A 24,629-nucleotide genomic window follows, 5' to 3' on the forward strand; every position below is an offset into this window, starting at 1 on the left:
GAGGCTGGCATGGGCTGAGCCCTCCCACTAAAGCAGGCAACAAGCAGGTGGGCGTTAAGACAACCCCGGTGCCCTACAGAGAAGCTATAACCCCTCTCTGTCCCTCTCCTGATATTGCCTTTGAGTCTGAGGGTACCTACTGACCCTTCTGGCAATCCCAAGGTCCCAGTCCAGGTCCTGTGAGTCAGTGAGGAAGTCCAGAGGGGAGCCCTGTCCAGCCATCAGCAGAGGGACTGAGGGAAGTCCCCATTCTTCATTGCAGTCATGCAGATTATGTCCTGTATTGAGCATCCATCCGCTAACTCACACAAAGGCTGCAGCCTACCCCAGGAAGCCCCCTGGGGGTCTGGAAGGGAGGCCAGGAGAGAGGATGGAAAGCCCAGAGAAGGGGGAAGATGCGTACTTTGGGGACCAGGGGAGAAGCAGCCTTTGTGAGAGGGAAAGGTGAAGACCGATGCTGCCCACTTAACGTCTCCTAGAGCAGCACAGATAACTTATCCGTTTACTCTAGTGAAATGTGCATGGTCTGAAGATCAAGGGATGTTTTCCTTATTAACAATGAAACAATTAACTAGTTTATGTTATTATGCGCATTGTATAAATACTGTTTATTTATTGCCAATAACTACCCAAACATTTCAGTGATATGGGACTCCTGCCAGCCACAGGGATGCGTTTCCCATTAGACAGCACCAAGTGTTTACTCTGCTGTCACAGAGTCGCTTGACTGGGGTCTCCTGACTACGGCTCCACTCAGTGGAAGATCTTTATCAGTCCCAGGTGAAGAGAGCTCAGATAAAGTGCAAACTATTCTCTATGGTCAGATCCCAAAGTATGTGGATGACAAACACAGTGGCATTGTTTCCTTGAGTGAGTCTTGTTTTCCACAAGTGGGAGGAATTCCAGACTTGAGAATTCTGTATCCAGACTTCATAGATTTTTTTTTTTTTCCTAATTGAGACAACACAACTAATGATAAAGAACAATACCAGCCTGGCTTCCAAGCTCTGAAAGGCTGTGGCTCAAAACTTGACCTCCACAGGGATTGGACAGGCTCCAACAGCAACTACTGTCTTCTGTTGTCAAGCCGGACCACGGACTCCACAAGACCAACTTTCCATTGGTTTGTGGAGTGTGGAGACAGAGCAGTTATGCCTGCCTGCTAATGCGCTGTGGGATGGAGCCACTCTGGGCTTACTGAAATCAGATGCCCAACCGTCAGAGCTGCCCTACAAACAGATGTGGCTCCACGTAAGCACCATCATATAAGAAAATTACAGGAGCCATGACTCCACCTCTTCACCTTTGTGTAAAACTCCACTTTGACCAACTGGGGGAAAAAAAAAAAAAACCTGCCATTCTCCATTACACACTGTGAGAGGCCAAGCCCGTGTCAAAATAAAGCACTTCTAGATAGATAAAGTGGTATAAAAATGTGAACACCAAAGACAATACTAGAGGATGCACCCAAAATGTTAACATTAGTTCTCTGAGTAGTGGAATGGTAATAAAAAGCATGATATATCTGGAATTGTGCATACTTGTTCAAGAAAATTACACTCAATCCTCAAATGATATTCCACTTGTTTTAAACATATCCTGAGGGCATTCCCACTGTGGCTCAGTGGGTTACGAACCCAACTAGTATCCATGAGGATGAGGGTTCTATCCCTGGCCTTGCTCAGTGGTTAAGGATCTTGCCTTGCCATGAGCTGTGGTATAGGTTGCACGTGCTGGATTCAGCATTGCTGTGGCTGTGGCCTAGGCCAGCAGCTGCAGCTCCAACTGGACCCCTAGCCTGGGAACTTCCACATATCTCAGGTGCAGCCCTGAAAAACAAACAAGTATATATAATGTAAAGTAAAATGTGTGTGTGTGTGTGTGTGTGTGTATTCATACATATATATGAGTGTGTATATATATCCTGAGGTTATGGGAAATCCTTTTTTTTTTTTTTTAATGCAATGTCATTTGAGAAAAACGTCTTAAAATGCTGGTTAGTCCATAAATTATTTCAATTGCTCTACAGTTTAAAAGTTTAATCTAAATTATATTGACTTCCTTTGAGATTTTTTAGGTTAAAAGATGTAATCTGATGGAGTTCCCGTCGTGGTGCAGTGGTTAACGAATCCGACTAGGAACCATGAGGTTGCAGGTTCGATCCCTGGCCTTGCTCAGTGGGTTAAGGATCCGGCGTTGCTGTGAACTGTGGTGTAGGTCGCAGACGCGGCTCGGGTCCTGTGCTGCTGTGGCTCTGGCGTAGGCTGGTGGCTACAGCTCTGATTAGACCCCTAGCCTGGGAACCTCCATATGCCGTAGGAGTGGCCCAAGAAATGGCAAAAAGACAAAAAAAAAAAAGATGTAATTGGAGTAAAATAGTCTTAGAGTGAGTTTGTTGATTGGTTGGTTGATTTTTGAGATTTACCAAAGCATGTATATAGGTGTGTGTGTATATATATATTTATATATATATATAGGGTGCCTTGGTTTCCTTCTCTGTGAAAAAACAACTCTACTCATAAAGCTATAATAAGCATTAAGTGAAGTATGCCACTTAAAAAATAATTACCACAATACCTGAGACATACAGGATGTTGGATAAATATATATATATAATTTATATTTATATAAATATTTATGTAGATATATATTTACATATATTTTCTTTTAAAGATGACACCAAGATCTACCAAAAAATAGGTAGGCAATGAGAAGGCATCAGTTGTCCTCCTTTCTGAATTTACCTGAGATAGATGAGTGTGAAACAAATATCTAGGGCCCAACTCAAGTTTTCCAGCCTCCATCAGGTCTTAGATCTCATCCCAGTCCCAGTTACTCCTATAAATAATGTGTAACACGGTGAGGCAGGCATTTAAGACTGGAAGGAATTTTAGAGACAATAGGTCCAGATCATTTTATAGATAAGGAGCCAGCCCAGATGTGTGATGATTTACCCGACGTCACAGAGTAACAAAGACCATACCAGACCCTCGCCTCCTGACCATTTCCTGTTTGTGCTTCTCCTTTGACTCTGACAATGGCCTCTTGGTTTCTCTATTGGTTGATGTATAATGATACTGACTCTCCACTGGTGCCTGATACTACTCCTAATATCACTCAGCACACAGCACAGCCCTGGCTGTGTAGCAGGTATCTGATAAATGGTTTGCTCAATCCAACTCAATAATGATTTGTAGCCTCTGATGTGCCAGGTGCACGCTGGGCAGTATAAGGGATAGGAAATTAATTAAGACAGAGTCTCTGCTTTGGAAAAGCTTCCAGAGACTGACCAGGGAAGGCATAGGAGGGAATGATGGGGGTCTCAGAGTGGGTAAACTTGCTTAATTTCATCTACAGAAAAATGAGGGTCAGAAATGCAATCACATAATAAACCTCAGTGAGTTAGTTCTCCAGGCCCCTTATCTCAGACAAGCTCCAAGTCTCAAGATTTCCAAAATTTACATTTATAGCTCTTGACCTCTCGCCTTAACTCCAAATTTCTGTATCAACTGGCTACTCAAAGAATCCACTTGTGTGTCCAACAGAGATCTCAAAGTTACCATGTCTATACCTGAACTCTTGATTCTGCCCTGAAACCTGCTCCTTTCAGGTGTTCTCCAGCTCCGTAAATCACAGTTCCATCCTGCTGGATGCTAAAACCTCGGAGTTATTCCTAATTCTCCTCTTCCTCACTCCTCCACATCACAACCCATTAGGGATTCCTGTTCACTCTCTTCCTTGAACACATTCTCTCAACAGTGTCCCCCCACTTCCCCTACATTGCTATCCTAGCGCTGACAATGGCCACCTCTTGTCCAACTACTACAGGGGCTGCTTCACTGATCTCCATTCTCCTCTTGGTCCCCACTGTGCAGGCTCAGCCAGAGCGCCCCTTTTAGAATATATCAAGGCAGGTCACTTTCCTGCTCAAAGCCTTTTAGTGGCTTCTTCTTTCCTTCAGGATAAACTCCAAAGCCCTCATGAAGGCCCATAAGGTCCTATAAGAGCTGGCCCCAGGTGCCTCTCAGATCTCATCTTCCGCCACTCTTTCCAGGGACCACTCTGTCCCAGCCCCCCGGGGAATGTCTGCCTTTTTCAGCCAAACATTCCTGTTCCTGCCTCAGGACCTTTACACTGGTCATCCTCTCTGCCTAGAATGTTTCTCCCACATTTCTGCATAGCTCTCTCCCCCACTTCATTCAGATCTCATTACACATCACTTCATCAGAAAGGCTTTCCTGTCACAAATGAGCGCTTCCCCAACTTATAATGCCCAAACCCTGGCCCTGCTTTGTTCTTCTTAGCACTTATCGCCAATTGACATTTTGTGGGCTATTTGTCCTTTGTTTTCTGTTCAGCCCCACTAGAATTCCAGCGCCCTTAAAGCAGGCAACATTTCTGCCATGTCCACCACTGTTTCCCCATATCTAGAATAGCGCCTTGGCAGGTAATAGGTACTCAATATATATTTGCTAAATGAGTGAATTAACAATGTACTTTCATTCTGTGTTTCAGATTAGTTGTTTGTGTGCTGATTTTATGACTCCAACTAGACCAGTCTTATTCCCCTCTGTAATTATAGAAATTCCCAGCATGGTGCACCTGCATGGAACAGGTGCTCCTCACACGTGTAATGAATTAAATTGAACAACTGCTAAGCACTAACCACGAATTATGTGACTTATACCCAGTTCGTATCGTCTACAAGGGACACTGTGCCAAGAGGGTTTGTGAATTTTTCTGAGAGATGGTCCCAGTGTTTCATTAGCACTTAGGCGGTAACTCTGGGGAGAAGGAGCAGCACAAATGGAGCTTTGTGTGCTGGAGGAAACAGAGAGGTGCAGTCACAGCAGAGCCAGCATCCAGAGCCAGGCTCTGGGAAAAGCGGCAGAAGCAAATGTGGCCAGAGGGCTGACTGGCTGTGAGCCATAAGGGTCAAAGGTCTGTCTTGGAAGGGGAAGGGCATATCATACATCCTCCACAGCACTTGGGAGACAAACCTTGGTGCGTCAGACAAGATTTTTCGTTTTTGTTTGTTTGTTTTTGCTTTTTAGGGCCACACCCACAGCATATGGAGGTTCCCAGGCTAGGGGTCTAATTGGAGCTACAGCTGCCAGCCTACGCCACAGCTGCATCAACGCCAGATCGGAGCTGCGTGTGCGACCTACACCACAGCTCACGGCAACTCGGGATACTTAATCCACTGAATGAGGCTAAAACCCCATGGTTCCTAGTCGGATTTGTTTCCACTGCGCCACAACAGGAACTCCTGAGATTTTTTGCTCCTGTCTGATTTTGCTATGCTTCTACGGGACTTGACAACTGTGTCACTCCACTTGGGACTTGCATCCATTTGTTTGCAGTATGACCTGGGGTCTTCCTGCAATGTCATCCTCGGGCCCCATGTCCCCAGGCCCTGGCATAGATGAGGATATGCTAAAATGAGGCCCATTCCCAATAACCCACTCCTTTGGAAGGAGTCCAGATACCAAATTTGGGGCTATACATGGGGCTAGGACATGGCACAATGTATTAGGAATCATTTTACACATTTATCTTAAAGGCAAAGCTACTTGCAGAAATGGATTTAGTTCTGCCTTCAACTGTATCCTCAGGCTCAAATGTTTAAACGGAAATAATTCACAAAATGTGTCACTGTCTGCTTGTGTTTTCTCCCAATGGCAATAGAATGTTACTCAACTCCCCCATTCACCATCAATTATTTTTAAACTGCCTTGTCTTTTCCTAAAAACCCTCTGGGATCTGGAAGACTTGTTTCAAAAGTTGATTAGAAAAGGAAAACCAACTGTACAATTGAAAGATATATTAAAGTTAAAAAAAGAGAAGCTTTTAAAAGAGGTAAAGAAACTTAACAAGCATTTTTGTTTTTACCTTTTTAGTGGTTTGGTGCCCCTAAGTGATCCTTAAAATTGGAAGGTATGTAAGGAAACCCACCAAAAACAAAGCAAGTGCCAATTCACAGAAAAACATACAGCAGCTGTCCCAGATCATCTAAGGCTCCAGGGCCAGCAGTCTGCTGAGAATTTATCAAGCCCAGTTGAGCAGTTCAGGGCAAAAGACATTTACAAAATAAAAGTACAAGCCCATTGGGAATATTAAGAAAAGACTCGTCCAAATTTTTAAAAACAGTGCATCCAAGTCTTAAGCCATTGCAAAAGGCTAAAGCAGGACTCTGTTGCACTTTGCAGGATTTCCTGTGCACTTGTCTCATCTCCTCTCCTGTACTGTACATAACTTGAGGGCAAAGCTCATACTTTATGTTTGCCTAGTATTCTCTCTGATATGGAGCATAGAGTTGGACATATAGTCATCTGGTGGTTGATTAAAGACTAAACTAGATGATCCCTGAGTCCTTTTTAGTTTTGCAGCATTTCTAAGAGTCTTTCTCAAATATTGGTACAATCCTATGCCTGCAAAATTATGGTGAACCACAAAAGAATTAAATAATTCATTTGCTCTAGTTATCCAAGGGCTGCCTTAATGCCATAGAAGTAACAAAATTAATGTATACTGCCCTCCAAATAGGGGAGCCACAGCAAATCAAAGCAATTTTCTCTCTTAAGCTTATAGACACAGCTTAAGTGTTAAAACTTAATGATTCAACCTTGCTACCGGAGAACTGCCAAGTTTCTGATTTTACATATGGGACTCCTGAGACTCAAGAGAACACTTAGCGACTCACTGTAGAATTTAATACAGATTAGGGTTAGCCACAATTGGTAACACTTGGACAGTTGTTAATTTCTTGCTGGCAATTCCACTGTAAACTCCTTTCTTAAATTTCAGATTTGAACTTGGCCTTGTAATCCAGATTTTATGCACATATATTTGATTTACCTATGCTGAGCGGTTCCTAATCAAATGATCAGTAAACAGCTAGCACCTCAGATGCTTTATATATCTGAGAATTGTTCAGAACCACAGAAACTTAGTTTCATAAGTGAACAAGGAAGTGAATGTAGTGGGGGTAAGTTACATTGGGTTCTAGTATGAAATGGCAAAGTTTCTCAATCTCAACACTAACATCTCAGCCCAGATGATTCTGTGTTGCGGTAAGGGTTCTGTGCACTATGGGATGTTTAGCAGCATCTATGGCCTTCACCTGTGAGATGCCAGTAGCAAACTTCTACTCTACTATGACGCCAAAAATGTCTCCAGACATTGCCAAGTATTCCCTGGGGTGGGACTGGGGGTCAAAATCACCCCTGCTTGAGAACAACTGAAGAGAAAAGAACCCCTGGTGATTAACGTCAGTTCCAGACTATTTTTTTCATTTTGTGGATTATCCGTTAGTAGGTGACCAGAGCATGGAAACCAATGCTTACTGTGCTTTGGAGCTAGATAATTCCTTTTTTCCTAGCCTGTGTGGCCTGGGACAATTTACCTAACCTCTCAGAGTCTTAGTTTTCTTGACTGTCTGGGATGTGTAAGTGGGCCCCATGCTAACAAGCCCCAGTGTTGTTCCTGGGCACGTATTAAATGTTAGTGGTTCCCTCCTCCCACGCCTCCTACTGTTTTTCCCCCACCTTCCCACAAAGCCTGGGGTGAACACAACCAAACGATATGCACTACAAATAGCTTGGTGGTTTGTTTCCAATTTTTTCCTTCTATGGAACAGATAATCAGGAGCTGACATTATATCCAAACCGTATGTGAGCTTTGGAGGACGGAACTGCCTAAGTCAACAATAGATGAAGGAGTCCCAACCCTTTGCACTCATGCCCAAGAACTTGCAAGTATAGAGAGCATGTCCATATACATCAGAACCATTCATCAGTTTCATATTCTCCGCTCAATGCAATCAAACTGTAACTTGAGTGAACAAAGAGGCTGCTCACAGACTGAGCCCGTCCCCAACCTGCAGCCACCCAAAGCCACAGAATAAACCTGGTGACTTAGCCAGCTATACTGACTGCTCCACTGCAGAATGCAGAAGCCCAGGCTAGGCACCTTGAGGGGAACACTAGCACAGGAACAAGTCTGGTATTGCATAAACCTGAAGGGTTTACAGAACATATGGAAAGGCTTATGGGACCTTATTTTCATTATAAAGGCATTATAACAACATTACAAACCATTTGGAAAATGGGGGAGAAAGGAAAGAGATCACCCAAAGTTTTAACCCTCAATACAACTGTTTTCATTTTAGATATTTACTTCCAGGCTGGGTTCCTGAGCACATGTCATTTCTCTTGGCTGCAATGATTTCATACATGGCCTTTCCTAACCTGTTTTCTCCCCCATCCCACACTAGATTACAAGCATTTCCCTGTCTTCTTATTGTCTTCACAGTGTTCACATTTAATGACTACACAGAAGTTCTAGAAAAAGATTTTTCACCAAGTAACTAATGTACTATTCCATTATTAAAGACACTTGGCGGAGTTCCCATCATGGCTCAGTGGTTAACGAATCCGACTAAGAACCAAGAGGTGGCAAGTTCAATCCATGGCCTTTCTAAGTGGGTTAAGGATCCGGCGTTGCCATGAGCTGTGGTGTAGATTGCGGACGCGGCTCGGATCTGGCGTTGCTGTGGCTGTGGTGTAGGCCGGCGGCTACAGCTCCGATTGGACCCCTAGCCTGGGAACCTCCATATGCCGTGGGTGCAGCCCTAGAAAAGGCAAAAAGACAAAAAGACAAAAAAAGAAAAAAGAAAAAGAAACTTGGCTTCTGGTTTTGCAATTATAAATCATTTAGGGAAAAAAAGTCATGAGTGTAGCTTTTTCCCTCAAGATTATTTCTGTGAGATCAAGTCTCAAAAGTGGGATTAATAGGTGAACTCTATGGACATTTCTACAGTTTTAAATATACAGTTGTTGGAGTTCCTGTCTTGGCGCAGCAGAAACAAATCTGACTAGGAATCACGAAGTTGTGGGTTCCATCCCTGGCCTCGCTCAGTGGGTTAAGGATCTGGCATTGCCTGTAAGTCACAGATGCAGCTCAGATTTGGCGTTTCTGTGGCTGTGGTGTAGGCTGGTAGCTGCAGCTCCAATTCGACCCCTAACCTGTGAGCTTCCATATGCCCCAAGTGTGGCCCTAAAAAGACCAAAAAAATATATACAACTGTCAATTGTTTTAAAAATACATTATTCTGATTGTAAAATCTGTTCTAAGCTCATTGCAAAATATTTAGAAGATACAGGAAAGTATAAACAATAAAACATACTCATAATCCTTTAACCTGACTACTGCTAACATTTGTTATATTTCCTTTCAGTCTTTTTTTCTCATATCTATCTTTAATATATGCATCTATCTAAAATTCATTTTATAAAATGATCAAGATTAGGTTTCCTAAATGAACATATATGGTACTAGCCTCAACTAAGACAGTCAGATGAGTAATTCTAGTCAGTATGGCAAGGAGTCAAGTGCAAAGAAATGTCTGGGGGCTACCATGACCTCTTCAGTACACCCCCAGACTCCTCCATGTCACTCACCTTCTATTAAAGGCAAGCTGGAGTTCCTGTTGTGGCTCAGTGGAAATAAATCTGACTAGCATCCATGAGGACGCAGGTTTGATCCCTGGCCTTGCTCAGTGGGTTAAGGATCCAGCATTGCTGTGAGCTGCGGTGTAGGCTGGTAGCTGTAGCTCCAATTCGACCCCTAGCCTGGGAACCTCCATATGCTGTTGGTACGGCCCTAAAAAGACCAAAAAAAAAAAAAAAAACCCAACTATCTACCCTCTAGCATTCCAATCAAGGGTAGCCTGGCTGATTTCATGCAGGGCTATGTTCTAAAGCCAGTGTATGAGTAGTGAAATGTGGCCAAATTTACCCTCAAAACCCCCCTAGGAAGGCCCCATGTTGAAGAGTAACAATGCCTCAATAAATTCAACAAGCTAGTTTCCTTCCACTTTGGGAACAGACTGCGGCTCTTTCCTCAGTGGAGCACCAGATGAAGTAGTCGGCTTGCTAACAGGCCATATTGTTTAAAACATATGACTCTTTAACACTAAATCCCCACAGGCTCATAGAATGAGGCTTATGGGAACTGACACTGTGAAGGAACATATCTCCACCTCCCGGGCTTGTTTGGTGGGACTCTAGGAAGACTCACCTGCACTATTTACATTGTAATTCATTTTCTCTCTTTCTCTCCTTTCCTGCTCTCCCACCCTCCCTTCCTCCCTCCATTTCTCCTTCCCTCCCTCTATCGTTTGTTCTAATTGATTTTAATTTACACCAGTTTAATACTCTTATAATTAGAGACCATGATATTCATTCAGCCCAAATTGAACCTGGCTCACGTCAGGGAATTCTCCCTCAGCAGGCAGCACGTTCCCTTGGCTGAATATCGCTGGCAGTCTCATGTTGAGGTAGGACCCGCTTGTCCCCCATTTCTGCGCATTCATCCCGACTCTGTCTCCTGGAACAATGGAGGAGAGCTCTTCTCCCTTCCCTGTGAAAGCTTTCTGGAAATTGTGACGTCCCCAACTCACCCAGACGTTTTTATTCTGGGGTGGTTTCCAGACGCCCTCCCTCCCTGGTTTGCCACATTGAGAAGAGAAGGACTCTGGGTCCTGGGCAGGGCCTGTGGTTTCCATCAGCTCATCTACCGACTGGCTGAGCAGCAGGCACAGGGAAACGGCAGTGGCATGAGTGGAATGGCGGAAGCACATCTCCAGCACAGCCTCTCTGCAGCCCCAGCCCCGGCAGCCTGCATCCCAGATTTATGGATGGCACCTGGAGCAGCAGTGATGCGAGGCCAATGTGAAATCCAAGTACATCATCATTTATCTGTGTTTGGATTTGGTTAGGGGTTTTATTAATGACAGAGGATTTGATTAAACAAAGTTTACACTATAACCAACTCCAGCTGGATCTATGCATCAGTGGGAAGCCCCAATTCCCCTGATGTTGTCCTTTTGTCCATTTCGCTCACAATTTCCCTTCCAAGGCATTTTCTCTGAATCTGATAATAGTGAGGTGAGGTCATTTAATCACGTTTATTTCATGGGCCAGTCTGGCACACCCAGCATGGCGGCTCTGTGATGAGGGACTTTTGTGCTGAAGACGTTGTGTACTCCAGGGATATGGCCTTATCCTAACCTATGGAATGAAATCACTGTGTCATTCTGCCAAGGCAATGCTATTACTGGGTTTGGGCTAAAATTTGGAATTTTTCCAGGAAAAATCATATTCTAATAGACTGTTAATTGAAACATCATCAGGATTATCTTGTATGGTCACCAGAAGCCAGTTCAGTGAAATCTGGGTTCTTTGGGGGGAGTTGCTAATTATAAGCGGCTCTGATTACCTTTTGCTTAGGCTATTTCTTGAGAGAAATCCAGGAATCACATCTCACCAGCACAGGCTGAGGAGTGTGTCTGGTTATGATTTGTGAGGGGATTTCTTCCCCCTTACTAGAGCTGAGGCCAAGGCCATCTTCAAAGCCTTTTCTCCATCTGGGTCTCTTCCTTCCATTTCCTTCTCCCTCCCTCTTGGTTCCCCTCTTCGGCCACGCTCCTTTCCTGCTACTGCTCTTTTGCCCTTGGGGTCCCTCTCTTCACCTCTTTTTGCTTAGTCCACTCCCCTCCGTCCTTTTCTTGCCCTCTCGCCCCTCACTTTCACTGCTCTTGTTCTTCCTCCCACTCCCCTCCTCTCACATGCTTCTTACTATACTTCCACTTTTCTCATTCCATCTCTTCTGTTTCCCTCTGTGAGGACATCAGATTTCCTTAAGGGCAGGGTCACTTGAGTTTGTCGTAGTTCCTGCAGGTGTTGGGCTGGTCTGATTCCATCTGTTCAGAACACATTCATTCATGCCACAAACACTCTTCCAGCTCCAAGCTGGTGGGAAATGGGAGAGACGTTTCTCCCTCTGTTCCTGACCTGGGCCTGGCCCCAGGCTGGCCCCTAATTGGAAGCAGCAGAGCCAGCACCAGAGCCAGGGCCATCCTCAGCGCCAGCATTGCTCAGATTCCCCCAGGGTGCCCAGTGGGGACAGGGCCAAGCCACATAATTCATGGCCAGTGCATGCCCTTCTGATATGTCTGCCAAAATGTCACTGTTAGCCTGTATGTAACAGCTTTTGCTCACTTGTGGAGAGCCTTCTTATTCTTTTATTTATTTATTTGTTTATTTATTTATTTATTTATTTATTTATTGTCTTTTCTAGGGCCTCATCTGTGGCATAGGGAGGTTCCCAGGCTAGGGGTCTAATTCTTATTCTTTTATTTATTTATTTATTTATTGTCTTTTCTAGGGCCTCATCTGTGGCATAGGGAGGTTCCCAGGCTAGGGGTCTAATTGGAGCTGTAGCTGCCAGCCTATAGCTAAGCCACAGCAATGCCAGATCCGAGCTGCATCTGCAACCTACACAACCACTCACAGCAACGCTGGATCCTTAACCCACTGAGCAAGGACAGGGACTGAACCCACAACCTCATGGTTCCTAGTCGGATTTGTCGACCACTGAGCCACGATGGGAACTCCTAGAGAGCCTTCTTATGATTTGCACCTGTCCTGCTCACACTATTCTTGAGAAATTAGAGGATAGCAACTCTGCCTCTTTCAAAAAACATAGGCTGGTGGGCTAAAGAAACTGCCAGATTTTCACCCCCAAGCTTAAAATAAAAACCATTAATCTGCCGCACACATAGAAGCTTGATTCCTGATATTAAACCATTTACTCAATTCAATATGGCAAATCAGAAGGAAGTGCTTCTCTTTTGCCTGGGTGTCCTGTTTTTCTACACACACCCTCCCCCAACTGGGAAGGTGCCTTTATTTATTTATTTTGGCAGCACCCATGGTAGGTGTCCTGTTTTTCATAGTGTGAGATTCTCACTCTTCTAGGAAAAGACCGTTTCACTTGCTAACAATGAAAACAATCATGTCTTCCTTAAAAGACAAGCAAACAAAAACACTGATGGTAACTCAACCTCTTCTTCTTTGCCTTTGATTCACTCCTATTATGTATATGAAGTACTCATTGCTGAGGGCATGAAGCCTGGACAATTGAACCCTGATTGAGTGATTCACATAGTTCTGGGAAGTAGTCAACAATCCACAAATTGAATCCACTTCTGGATGCTCACCCACCAAGGACCCTTGACATTCGATCCCTCTGCATGTCTGTTCAGTGTTTACTGCTTTACCCTCTGTCCCTCAAACCAAAGTCACAGCTTGGTAATTTCTTGTTTTAGAAAGTGACAAACAGAGCAGGCAGAGAAAACACTGTATATTTTGGACTAAAAAATGAAATCATTAGGGTAGGTTTCTATTCTTGGTGACTGGAATTTTACTCTGGTTCTGATTAAGCGCAACAAAGATATTATATGTGATGTTTTCCTGTAAATGTATGAGATGGTTTTCTATTGCATGTCCATGAATGGAAATATTAACAGACTCCACTTGGCTCCATCATTCTCTGGCTTGGTCTTCACACCCAAAAAGCCAACCAACAGAGAATCACATCCCAGCCCAGGGAGTGAGTGATTCCTGTCTTGCCTGTGGTTTTTTGTTTTTTGGTTTTTCATGGTCTCAGAATAAGAGTAAATCTTATCCAGAAAATGTATGAAAGTACATGGAATAGACATGTTCCCATGTCTACAAATTGCTTGGTAAGAAACAACTGCACATTCTAAGCATCTATCTTCTGTGCTGACATTTCTGCCAGAGTAGTGGGTCCATCCAGAATCTGTTTCTTGGTGGTTAGGGTACTTCAGTGAGGGGGCATTTCAGTGTCTCTGGGCTCCCTCAAGGTTGTCAACAAAGAGAGTCTCATGACAGAAAAGTGGTGCAGAAGTCAAGATACTGTGTAAGTTAGAAAAAAAATCACCATTAGATTTTTGAAGTGATTAGGTAAATTCAAGAATAGAAAACAGAGAGTTCCTATTGTGGCTCAGTGGTAACGAACCCAACTAGTATCCATGAGGACATGGATTAGATCCCTGGCCTTGTTCAGTAGGTTAAGGATCTGGTGTTGCCGTGACCTGTGGTGTAGGTCACAGATGTGGCTCATATCCCCCGTTGCTGTGGCTGTGGTGTAGGCTGGCAGTTATAGCTCCAATTCGACCCCTAGCCTGGGAACTTCCATAGGCCATGGGTGCGACCCTAAAAAGACCAAAAAAAAAAACTCGGATCTGAGCTGAATCTTCGACCTACACCACAGCTCATGAAACTGCCAGATCCTAAACCCAATGAGCAAGGCCGGGAATTGAACCCACACCCTCATGGATACTAGTTGGGTTTGTTACCAATGAGCCATGACAGGAACTCCCCCAGTGAAAGTTTTCTTATCTCTAAACTGATCTCAGAAGATTTTTAATAGGTATTTAAAAAGATAATCTCTAGAAACCCCTTAGTAGAGTGTCTGGCACATCATACACAATAAATGTTATTTATCATGAGCGGTGGTAGTTGTATTCACTTTTAACCCATGGTTTATGCTAGTGAAGTACTTATCATATTTTAATGCATCATATTACATTACATTTAATTTTACACCTAAAATATAGGTAATTCCATCCTTATCAATGCTTCTCAGGCAGCCAAAGGAAGAGGTCTAAGGGAGCTCTTTGGCAGATTTCTATCCCACTCCTGCCCTCCCCGCTCCCAAGCCCAAACTCAAACTTCCTGTGTCTGAACAAGTACCTGAGATAAGACTCGTGCTAAGGAGCTAGCCTCTCCTGGGACACTGGTGGCCCTTAACTCCCAGGGAACTCTCCTCTTTCAAGTGGGAGCCTATCACTGCATGGAGTCCGACCAGTCCCAGGCTGCCTGCTTTGAGGCTGAGGGGAGGAGCTGGGGGAGCTTTACCTCCTGCAGGGGCCTGAACACAAAGTCCGCTTGTCTTCAGACTGTGAAGAAAGAGAAAAACTCAAAGATGGTCGGCAACACTGCACAGGCAAATGGAAGAACTGGGCCCAGGTGGAGGACTGACATTCATAAATCCTTATTTACCTTTGGAAGTGTGTATGAGTCTATATATAATGTCCTTGAACAGCCACAGATACTTCTCTTTTGAGATAATTTTATCACAGTCTAAAGTGAATAATGTTATTATCTATATTATTGGAAATACAAAGTTAACACCACCACTCAGGAGAAAAATAGAAAAAAAAACCAAAAACAGTTTCCAAGATGGGTGCTGGAAAATAATACGATGGACTATACAGACAAAAAGCAGGAATATTGAGCTCTAGACCCAGTACTGTTCGCCACTCAGTTGGAAGTTGCATGGACCTAAATAATTCACTTAACTATTTAGAAGACTCCCAGGCATGGCCCACTTCTGGCTCTGTTGATTCTATTTGACAGCCTAAGAGGAGGCCTTGGGGAACATTGGTCAGACTTCCCTGCCTGACTCCAGAAAGCTCTCTAATCCTTTGGTGGCAGTGATGATAGTGGTGATGGTAGCCACGGTGACAGTGGTACTGAGAGTGGGGGTGGTAACAGTGATGGTAAAATCGTGGGAGTGGTGATGCTGGTGGGGGGGAAGGGTGATAACAGGATGGTGGTGGTCACGTGATGGGGGAGGTAATGCGGATGGCGATGGTGGTGGAGGTGGCGGTTGTTGGGGATATTGTTGCCATGAATAAGAGGCCTGACTTGTATAAATGCTGTGACAGATCTGAGAAATGGGCAGAGGGGGGTGGGTACAAGGTACTAGGACTTTGTGATCACAGGTGTGCAGAGGATGTGCTGCTGGCCTCTGCCTGTCACGACAGCACCGAGTGCCTTTCAAGGTGCTTCCTCTCTTGAGGACAAGGAAAACAAACATGCTTAGGCAGATATACACTGTTTTACTGGCTGCACATTTTTTAGGTTTTGTCTATTGACAGTTTTTTATTTGTTTTATCTTTACTTTTTATTTATTTTTGTCCTTTATCCTAAAAAATGTTTTGAATCTATATTTTGGAAATAGAGAAATCAGATCTATGAAAAGAAGAAACAGGTAAAAAGAAAGCTGGGGCCACAAGTCCTGGACATAGATGGGTGGATGCCATGCAGGCAAAGGGAAGAGCCCCACAAAGTGAATCAAATCTGGTTTAGGCAAAGCTTAAAAGTCACTGAGGCCACACACAGTCATCACACGGATGGGTAGGTGCCGTGGAACAGAAGATGAGGGCTGGAGCCAGGCCTGGAGGCTGTGGCCCAGTGGGAGCTGGGCAGCCAGTCAAGCACTCAACTTCCTGGGGACAAAGGGTGACACTCCAGACTGGACATGGCAGGATGAGTCCCTGGAAGGCCTTGGAGGTGCAGCTCCCTTTCATAGACAGAGGCCTCATGCCAGGAACTCGGCTGATTCACAAAGCAAGGAGTGAAATGCTAACAAATGGTTTTCATTATCATTGTGCAGCCTCCACCCTCATTCTGTATGTGTGTGCTCTGCTTTTTTCTTTCTTTTTTTCATCTTTTCATGGGTTGTAACTAAACAATGAGGTGATTGCCATCCCAGTGGATTGCACAACATAACCAGCGGCTGGATCTGAGCATAGCTTTCTCCAAAGAAATTCTGGACAAGAAAATTAGGCAAGCTGGAAGTAAGGAGTTTGTTTTGCCCAGCACCTGTATATGCTTTTTAGTGTTTGGAATGAAGGTGGAATGAAGATCTGCTGAGAGCTAAGATACTTAGTTCCTCAGCAGTGCACCTGTCAGCCCAACCATGGGGTATGCTGCTTAAATAAAATACTGCATTGCCAAAGTGAAAGAAGGGCTTACCAAATGATCCAGGAATATAAATTAGGACCACTTGTTATTTACCCATATAATATAAAATAATGATTTACTTTGAATAAACCGGTGCAGCTGTGAGAAGAGTTTTCAATTCTGTTCAATAAACATTCATTAAGTGCCTACTCTGGGATAGTCCCATGGAGAAAACAAACACCCAAGACCCTCAGGAATGATCCAGCAAATGCCTTCATTTGTCCCCAGTCCCTGGATAACAGCATAAATTTGACGGTGAAGATACCTCTGTGCTGTATTATTCTTATGATCATCTTTTCCTGTAAGGCAACAATCACCCTAAGCAAAGATGCTATTAACTCTACAGGGCCTGGCAATTTTTAGTTATAGCTGGAGCAGCTTCCTGCCTCTGACTGCAACAAGGCTGAAGAAAGCGGATCGTTTCAAAAACAAATGTCTCAGTTCGTTACTCAGCATCTTTGTCAGCAAATGATTGCAGATAATCGTCCTGCAGCTGCAGACTATGTTCTATGCTTCCTCAGACGGGGCTACTGAGCATGTGCCTGGCCAGCCATTCCAAAAAGATCAGAACAGAAACAACGGCTGTGACACAAATAGGATTTCTTCCTGACAGGGCCAGACAGATGGGGACATGGGATGGACAGGGAGCATCGCTTTCTGTTCTGCACCCAGCCTGCCAGAAACCCCCTGCCTGATTATAGCTGGATGTTTTTAATGGTATGAATAAGAATAGCTAACATTTACTTGGCACCAGCTAGGTGCCAGGCACTGGGCTAAATGCTTATCTATTTAAGCCTCTTAACAACCCAAGGTGGAAGGTATAATTATTTCAACTTTTGAGAGGAGACACCGAGGTGCAGAGAGGTTAAGTCACTCGCTAAAGGTCACACAGCTGCTAAGTGGTGGGGCTGAAAAGCAAGCAGCCCCAAGCCTCAAGGCCTTGGTTGACCAGGCAGTCAAGGGAAGTGCTGACTTACTAGTGGGCTTCTCTTTACAGCTCTAATGGCCTATATTTCCATAAAACAACAACTGAGATTCTAAAATAAATAGTTTCTATTTCTTTGAACCTTAAACGTCTAAACTTACCCCTTTCGAAGCAACAGGATGAGTGGCTGAGAGCCTGCTGTCTGTCTCTCTCTTTCTGTGTGTGTGTGTGTGTGTGTGTGTGTGTGTGTGTGTGTGTGATGACCAAGTGGGGAAAATTGTCTGCCCCCAACTTTGGAACTTCTAATCACCCATAATGTTCTGGGTCCCTGGATACTATGCACTCTGTGGGTCTCCTATTAGCTCCCCAGTGCAGACTTTTGCTTTTGTCCATGATATCATGGTCAAATAAAGCCTAAAAGAAGAAACACTAGAAGATTGAGAATGTTCTGAAACATAATTGTATGAGAATTGAGTGACTTTCAGGAGGACAGCAGTTTTCATCTCCCCTGACCTTTCTCCTGAGTTAATGGAGGAGCTTAGGTGAAGCTCCTTAAAGTAAGCTTTTAAATAAATGCCCGTCAAATAGTCCCTCATTCCAGTTAACCAGCCCAATGATATTGTGACATTCCCCATCAGGCGTATATGATACGGTGCCCACTTGGGGCTGGGATAGTTAAAGCCACACACAGGAAGCAGCTAAAGCAGCCTAAAGTCCCCCCTGAAACACACACACATGGAAATAAATTCCTCATTTCCAGCTCTTATCTTAGCCTCGGGTTACCTAGGATTTGCATGCGCTACATGCCTGGGCCAAGTTAGGCTGAGTTATCTCTTTAATGTCTTGAGTCAGATTTTCTGGGTGTGAAGTCAGCAGACAAGCCAGGAAATGTCAGCGTAGAAGAGCAGGGGGGCTGTCACTCAGGGGGTGTGGAGTGGGATGGCGTCTGACATGCCCTTGGGACTCAGTGTCCCCAGGATGTGTCTGGTGCTGGCTACGTGTGATCCATGTTTTCTTGCATGCAGGGTGGTTGGGGCGCGGTTTTGCATTGAAATTGAAGTCCAGCTGCTCAAACAGAAACAGTGTCATCATCTCACAGACACTTTAGTGGGTAAGGGTGGCCTTTTAATGGGATCTTTACATTCGATCCCCATACTTGTCCCCTACCCCTCTTTAATTGAATGAGGAACTGCCTGCCTTTTTAAAAGTCCTAGAACACTGGGTGTCTGTTTAGCCAGGATTTTTCCCAGGTCTTTTTCCGGGCTATGGATCTTTAGCTTGTCTTAATTTCTGAAGTTACATCTGAATTGCATTACAGATGTATGTGTTGTAACATTGCTTGACCTGCTGCTGGGAAAATATACCACACACTGAGAGGAAAAGGCTAGTTCAAGAACAGCTGAGGACATTTAATCCTATAAAGCAAATAGAAGAAAGCCTTGAATCGGAGTTAGCATTTACTGGCAGCATTTTGTTTTCGTTCATGTATTCCATCCCAGGTGGTCACCTCAGTCTACGGTGGGCTGGAGGCTTCAGTAGGCACCGGTATTATTGGAGGTAAACTTTGATTCCAACCAAGCTGTGAGTCCCCTTTTCCCCAGTACTTCTGTCTGTTCTTAGTCCCAAGTATGGGAATGGCAGCCGGGAAGGGCCCAATGCAGAGCTGAAATGGATCTTTTTCTTGTGGTTTAAGGACCAGCCAGTTGGAACTGAGGCGATGTTTTCTTAGGGTTGCAGAGAAGTCTGAAAAACTATTGGATTGTTTTTGGAACTCCAATGTAGATTATAGATGTATCATTAGTATTACAAAGCTGATGGGCTATACTACAAGGACTGTTATTTAGTAGCACATTCTTGCAAAAATGTACTGCCCTCAACTCCATAATGGGAAGCTGCTGTGTGTTTAGATGTCTTATCTTCTACCACATTCATGTCGGTGTAATTACCCATGTTACGAAAACCTCTCTGTGGCGTCGGCATTGCACAGATCGTGAATCCACGGCTCACAAATCCAGTCGGGTAAACACCATGAAGACTGTGGCCCGTCACACACATTCACAGCAAAAGCTCTTGATTCTGAAACTCAAGGTCAACCCACTCTGATAGTTTCTTCTTTGGGCTGCCTGACTCTCTGTGGAAATGCTAGGAAGGATGGTAATTTATCCCAGAAACTCCAATAGAGCCACAGGACTGTTTCTCTTTTAGGGGAAAGAAGCAAGGCACTTTATAATTGTCAGCATCGAAACTTTCAGTCAAAAAAAAAGAACGGTTTTGCTGAACCTTAATGTCTTCCTAAGTCCTTGTTGCCAGATGCACTATTTTCCTATCGGGTGTGCCAAAACCACTAAATAGTTAACACATGCCAAATCATCTCGATATGGCCAAAACTGAATCCCCCCCCCCCAAAAAAAAAATAGAGCTCCTAGTCAGCAAACCTCATGGTCATGTTCCATACTAGAAAAGTCTGATTAGGCTAAAAATTAGGAAAACAGACTTTCAATGCAAAGGATTTCAAATTTTCTTTGTGTATAGGCTCAGAGTAAGAACTAAAAGAAAGAGGGGAGAATTAAGGGGAACAGTTACAGCAATGAAAATCATGGCAACACCATTACCAATTATTATTCTGCCCTCAACAACATGTTCTTAATGCCCAGCCTCCTTGGTGAGTTTTCCCAACTCACAGAATTCCAGCAGGTGGAGTGTAGGAGCAAGGAGGCTGCAGACCCCACCAGCTGCTCTAGCATCTTTGATGTGAGGCAAGCTGCTCTTAGGACCAGCCATTATGTCCCATGCACATGTGAGAAGTGATCCAAAAAGTGTTTTTGGTCAGGCATTCCCCCAATTTTTGATATCAAAAACATCAGCAAATAATCCCTGGGCTTAATAATAAGCTAACCTTAGCTGAAACACCAAAGAATATCTTAAGTGGCACACAAAGAGTAAAAAGAAAACCTTCCAATTCACAAATGTCAATCATACCTAAATAATTGGGGTGGGGGGCTGTCGGACAGGGGAGACAGGGACAATATCCCCCAGAGAATCTTCAAGCTATATTCTCTCACCTTCTGGTTGACCACACCTGCACTTTATATTTTATGAGTTACATTAATTTCTTAATTAATTAGGTTTTTCTTAATTGCTAGCTTATCAAAACCAGTGTCAAGTTTCCATTCATCCTGCACACCTGTGATTCTCAGCCCTGGCTTTTCTTTATGGTCATCTTGGGAGTCCGTACTTTGAAACTGACCAAAACATCATTGAGACCTTATGAAAGTAAAGGAGATGCTGAGACAAGTGTCAAGGGAAAGGGCCGTACAAACAGGCTTAACCTCAGAGGGGCTGCAGAAGAAACTTTAGCTTTAGCTGACTCAAGGCTGTTTGGTCCAGGCTCTGAAGCATAGACTAGACATAATGTTGACTGTAATATGGAAAGTTAAAGTTGAGCAGGCAGCCCACTGCAGTAGGCTGACTCTGGGTTGTCACTCCTCGCAGTCCTGGATCCCTCAACCCAGGGGGAGGCTGCAGTTGGAGGAGGGAGCCAGAGTGGGACCCTCCAAAACAGTGCTTCTCAAACTCAGGTCTGCATCAGAAAGGTTGTTAAAACTCAGATTTTGGGGTTTCACTCAGCATTGCTAGACCTATGGTAGAGCCTAAGACTTTGCATTTCTAACAAGCTCTGAGATAGTTCTAATACTACAATAGACCTCACTTTGAGAAACATGCCTGAGACCCAGAACGGGCCAGTGTTGTCTGAGTCTAGAAGGGGTACACCGGACTTCAATAATACTCTTCCTTTATGCCCTTATAAGAAGGAAGAGAACATGGTCCTGAGATGAGCTAGGATTTATTTCCATGCATTTATAAAAGTGTGAAAGCTGTCTGATTAAGTGATTACTGCATGAGAACAGACAGGGTTTTAAAAATAGGCATTTGGGTTGTTTGTTCCTAATATCTTTGCATTAAAAATTGGTAATATTTAAACTGGAATTAATTTTAGAGTCCCAGCCTTCACTGGCATGAAACTAAACAAAATGACAACAAACCTAGGAAAATCACTTAGTGTTTCAGTATTCTGGACAGGAAATCGCTCTCTCCAGTTGCAAATTACCTATACCTACACTGAACAAGAGGAGGCCAAAGGCATAGGAGATGCAAGACAGGGTCTTGAATACTGCAATCAGGCATCTAGATGTGGGTGGCAGGGGTTCCTGCATGCAAAGGTGGCTTGGCCCAGAGGTTGCATATAAACGGCCAGGGAACCTACTGTGGTTGGTCTAGAGCTGATCCCCCAAGAAGGCAGATCTGCCTAGGAGTTGTAGAATGTTTGGTTTAGATCAACCTTCTCTCGCCTTCTAATCAGTTGGATGGAGGCCATCCTTGCTTATAGTGGAATATATACAATATTTTCAAAGAGAGTCACTTCTCTGGTTGTTCTATAGGTTAAAGTGGAGGCTTTTTATGTCACACAGGAAAGTACAGTCAGCAGGAGGTCACAGTAGTGAGCCCTGCCAACCCTTAAGTACCTGCTTCTGTGTAAGGCCCATCACACACTCCTCTCACTCTCCCCCAAGACCTCCACTTAGGCCATGTCGTAGCTCTAGCCAGTTCATGAACTCTGGGGCTCTGGGATGCCTTTCCTTCCCTTCTTCCCTAATGCACTCCTATTCATCCTTAAGAAACCTACTCAGTGTTACTTCCTCTATGAAGTAACATATATGTCTCTGGCTAATCTGGCCAGGTAAAAATAATTCCTCCCTCCACTATGTCTTCCATGCCATGTCAGATAGTCATCATACTTAACACATTGTACTTTATTATTATTATTGGTCTTTTGTCATTTTAGGGCTGCACCCATGGCACATGGAAGTTCCCAGGCTAGGGGCTGAATTGGAGCTACAGCTGCTGGCCTACACCACAGAGGCAGCAACGCAGGATCCGAGTTTCGTCTGCAACCACAGCTCACAGCAATGCCAGATCCTTAACCCACTGAGTGAGGCCAGGGATCGAACCCACAACATCATGGTTCCTAGCCAGATTCGTTTCCACTGTGCCACGATGGGAACTACCCCCCTCTTTGCTTTTCATTGTATTTTAAATGTTGTTCATGTGTTTGCTTTCCTCACCTCTAGCTTATCTACTTTTGGAAGTTGTGTTATGTCTTTTTCTTTTTTTGTGTCCTCAGCATCTAGCACTGGCCAGTGCAGCACCTGTAAGTTTAGATTTTATTAATGAAATAAATGAATTCTGGTATTTAGACCAGGGAAAGCATTCCTTAAGCACTCAGTAGGGATATAGCCTAGGAAACATAAACACTCATAGAATCACGGGCAAGCAGAGCTGGAAGGGACTTCAGCTGTCATCATGCCAGTTCCTCATCCTGTGGAGAGGGAGGTTCAGAGATGCTTAAAGATACTCAGCGACTTACCCATGAATGAGAGTTAACTGGACCAGGACACAGCTCTGCAGGCTCCAGTCTAGCAATCAGTTGGGTTTAGCCAAATACCCAGCTAAAGGGCCTGTGGACCTGATCAGATCCTCTTCCCAAGAGTGATGCAACCAGACCCCGGAATGCCCACCTCCTACCATGGGGGACCTGCCATCCCCCACCTCCTATGCTCAATCCAACCCTGAGGGAGGGTCAAAATGGGCTTTTCTACAGAATCTAACTCTTTAAGGGTATTTGAGTAAGTGTTCATCTCTAAGCCTGAATGCCAATTGAGTATTGGAAGGTTTTTCCGGTATGTCTGAAGCAAAAGGGTATTTTGAGCAGAGGTCAGAAAGACGAATGCTAACATCCCAGTCCTTAATGTCATGATTTCTAGCAGCAAGAAGACCACTCCAGACCCCTTCTACTTCCTTGTCCTCCAGCCCTTCTGTGTGATCAGGGACTTGGGGGCCATGGTGGCTGCACTGACATCTGCTCCTGTAGCACAAGATGAGAGTGAGTATCACAGGAAGAAGAGGAGGGATCCATACTAGGAAAAGACATGGTGGAGAAAGGGGGTATAGACAGGAAGAATAAAGATGTTATTCTAGAACTTTTTTGGAGGGAGGAGCTACCCTACCCTATAACAAGCTCTGCAATAGACATAACAGTGAATTCATTCATAAAAAAATGTCCTGTCACCCTCCAGCTTAATGCCTTCCACTCCCCTTTCTTTGTCCATAGTTCCTCATGATATTCCTGCACACACAGTTCCTCCCTACATCTTTCCACCTCACCACCTCATTTCAAGGTCTCTTTCCTGCATGCTCAGCATCTTCGACTTGTTTCTACCTGAGGAGGTTTGCACTTGCCATTCCTTCTGCCTTCTCTTATTCCTTCTCATCCTTCAAATCTCAACTTGAAGGGCACGTCCTCAGAGAACTCTCCACTGGGCACCCTGTCTACATGGCGCCTCACTACACCCTGCAATCACCCACCGTCATCATCCCCTGCTTATCTTCAGGCAATGTAAAGAATCTGAAGATATGCTGTGTATTTACACAAGTCCATAAACTTCCTGTGAGGAGAGATCTTGTCAGTCTTATACACTGCTGGATCCCTAGTACCTAGAATAGTACTTGGCACACATTAGAAATATGTGCTCAGAAAATGTTGTTGAATGAGTGAATGAAGCATCTCCATATACAAGGTTTATAGAAGTAAAAGGAGAATAAAAACCTACCATTGCTTCTAGGGAATACAACCAAAATTTGAACAGATTTTTTTTCTCATTGCATCAGCTCCTTAGTTCCTGATTCCTAAAACGTGACTTTTGGCATAGTTCTCTGAGATTCACATCCCAATTCTGTAAAAGCTCTCTGTTATCTAGCAAGTGTCTTGTTGGCCACCATGAGTCATTCTAGATTTTCATCAAAGTACCATCTTATTCTCAGTTGTCAGGACTTTTTCTTCTGTATGATTTACCTTAGTTATACTGGTCCAGAGTCGGGTCTGCTATGTCCACATGTATAATTTACAGAATAATTCCATATTGATGCTGGATTGGGGACCTGCTGGAGCTGGACTCTGAAGTGGGACG

General features: G+C 44.2%; 1 protein-coding gene across 1 annotated transcript in view; it reads left to right on the forward strand.

Annotated features, from left to right (window-relative positions):
- Positions 1 to 24,629, forward strand: part of NGF (nerve growth factor) — a 50,949-nt gene that overhangs the window by 18,669 nt on the left and 7,651 nt on the right. The window lies entirely within an intron of this gene.

The sequence above is a fragment of the Phacochoerus africanus genome, chromosome 6 (genome assembly GCF_016906955.1).
Source record: "Phacochoerus africanus isolate WHEZ1 chromosome 6, ROS_Pafr_v1, whole genome shotgun sequence".
Lineage (NCBI taxonomy): Eukaryota > Metazoa > Chordata > Mammalia > Artiodactyla > Suidae > Phacochoerus > Phacochoerus africanus.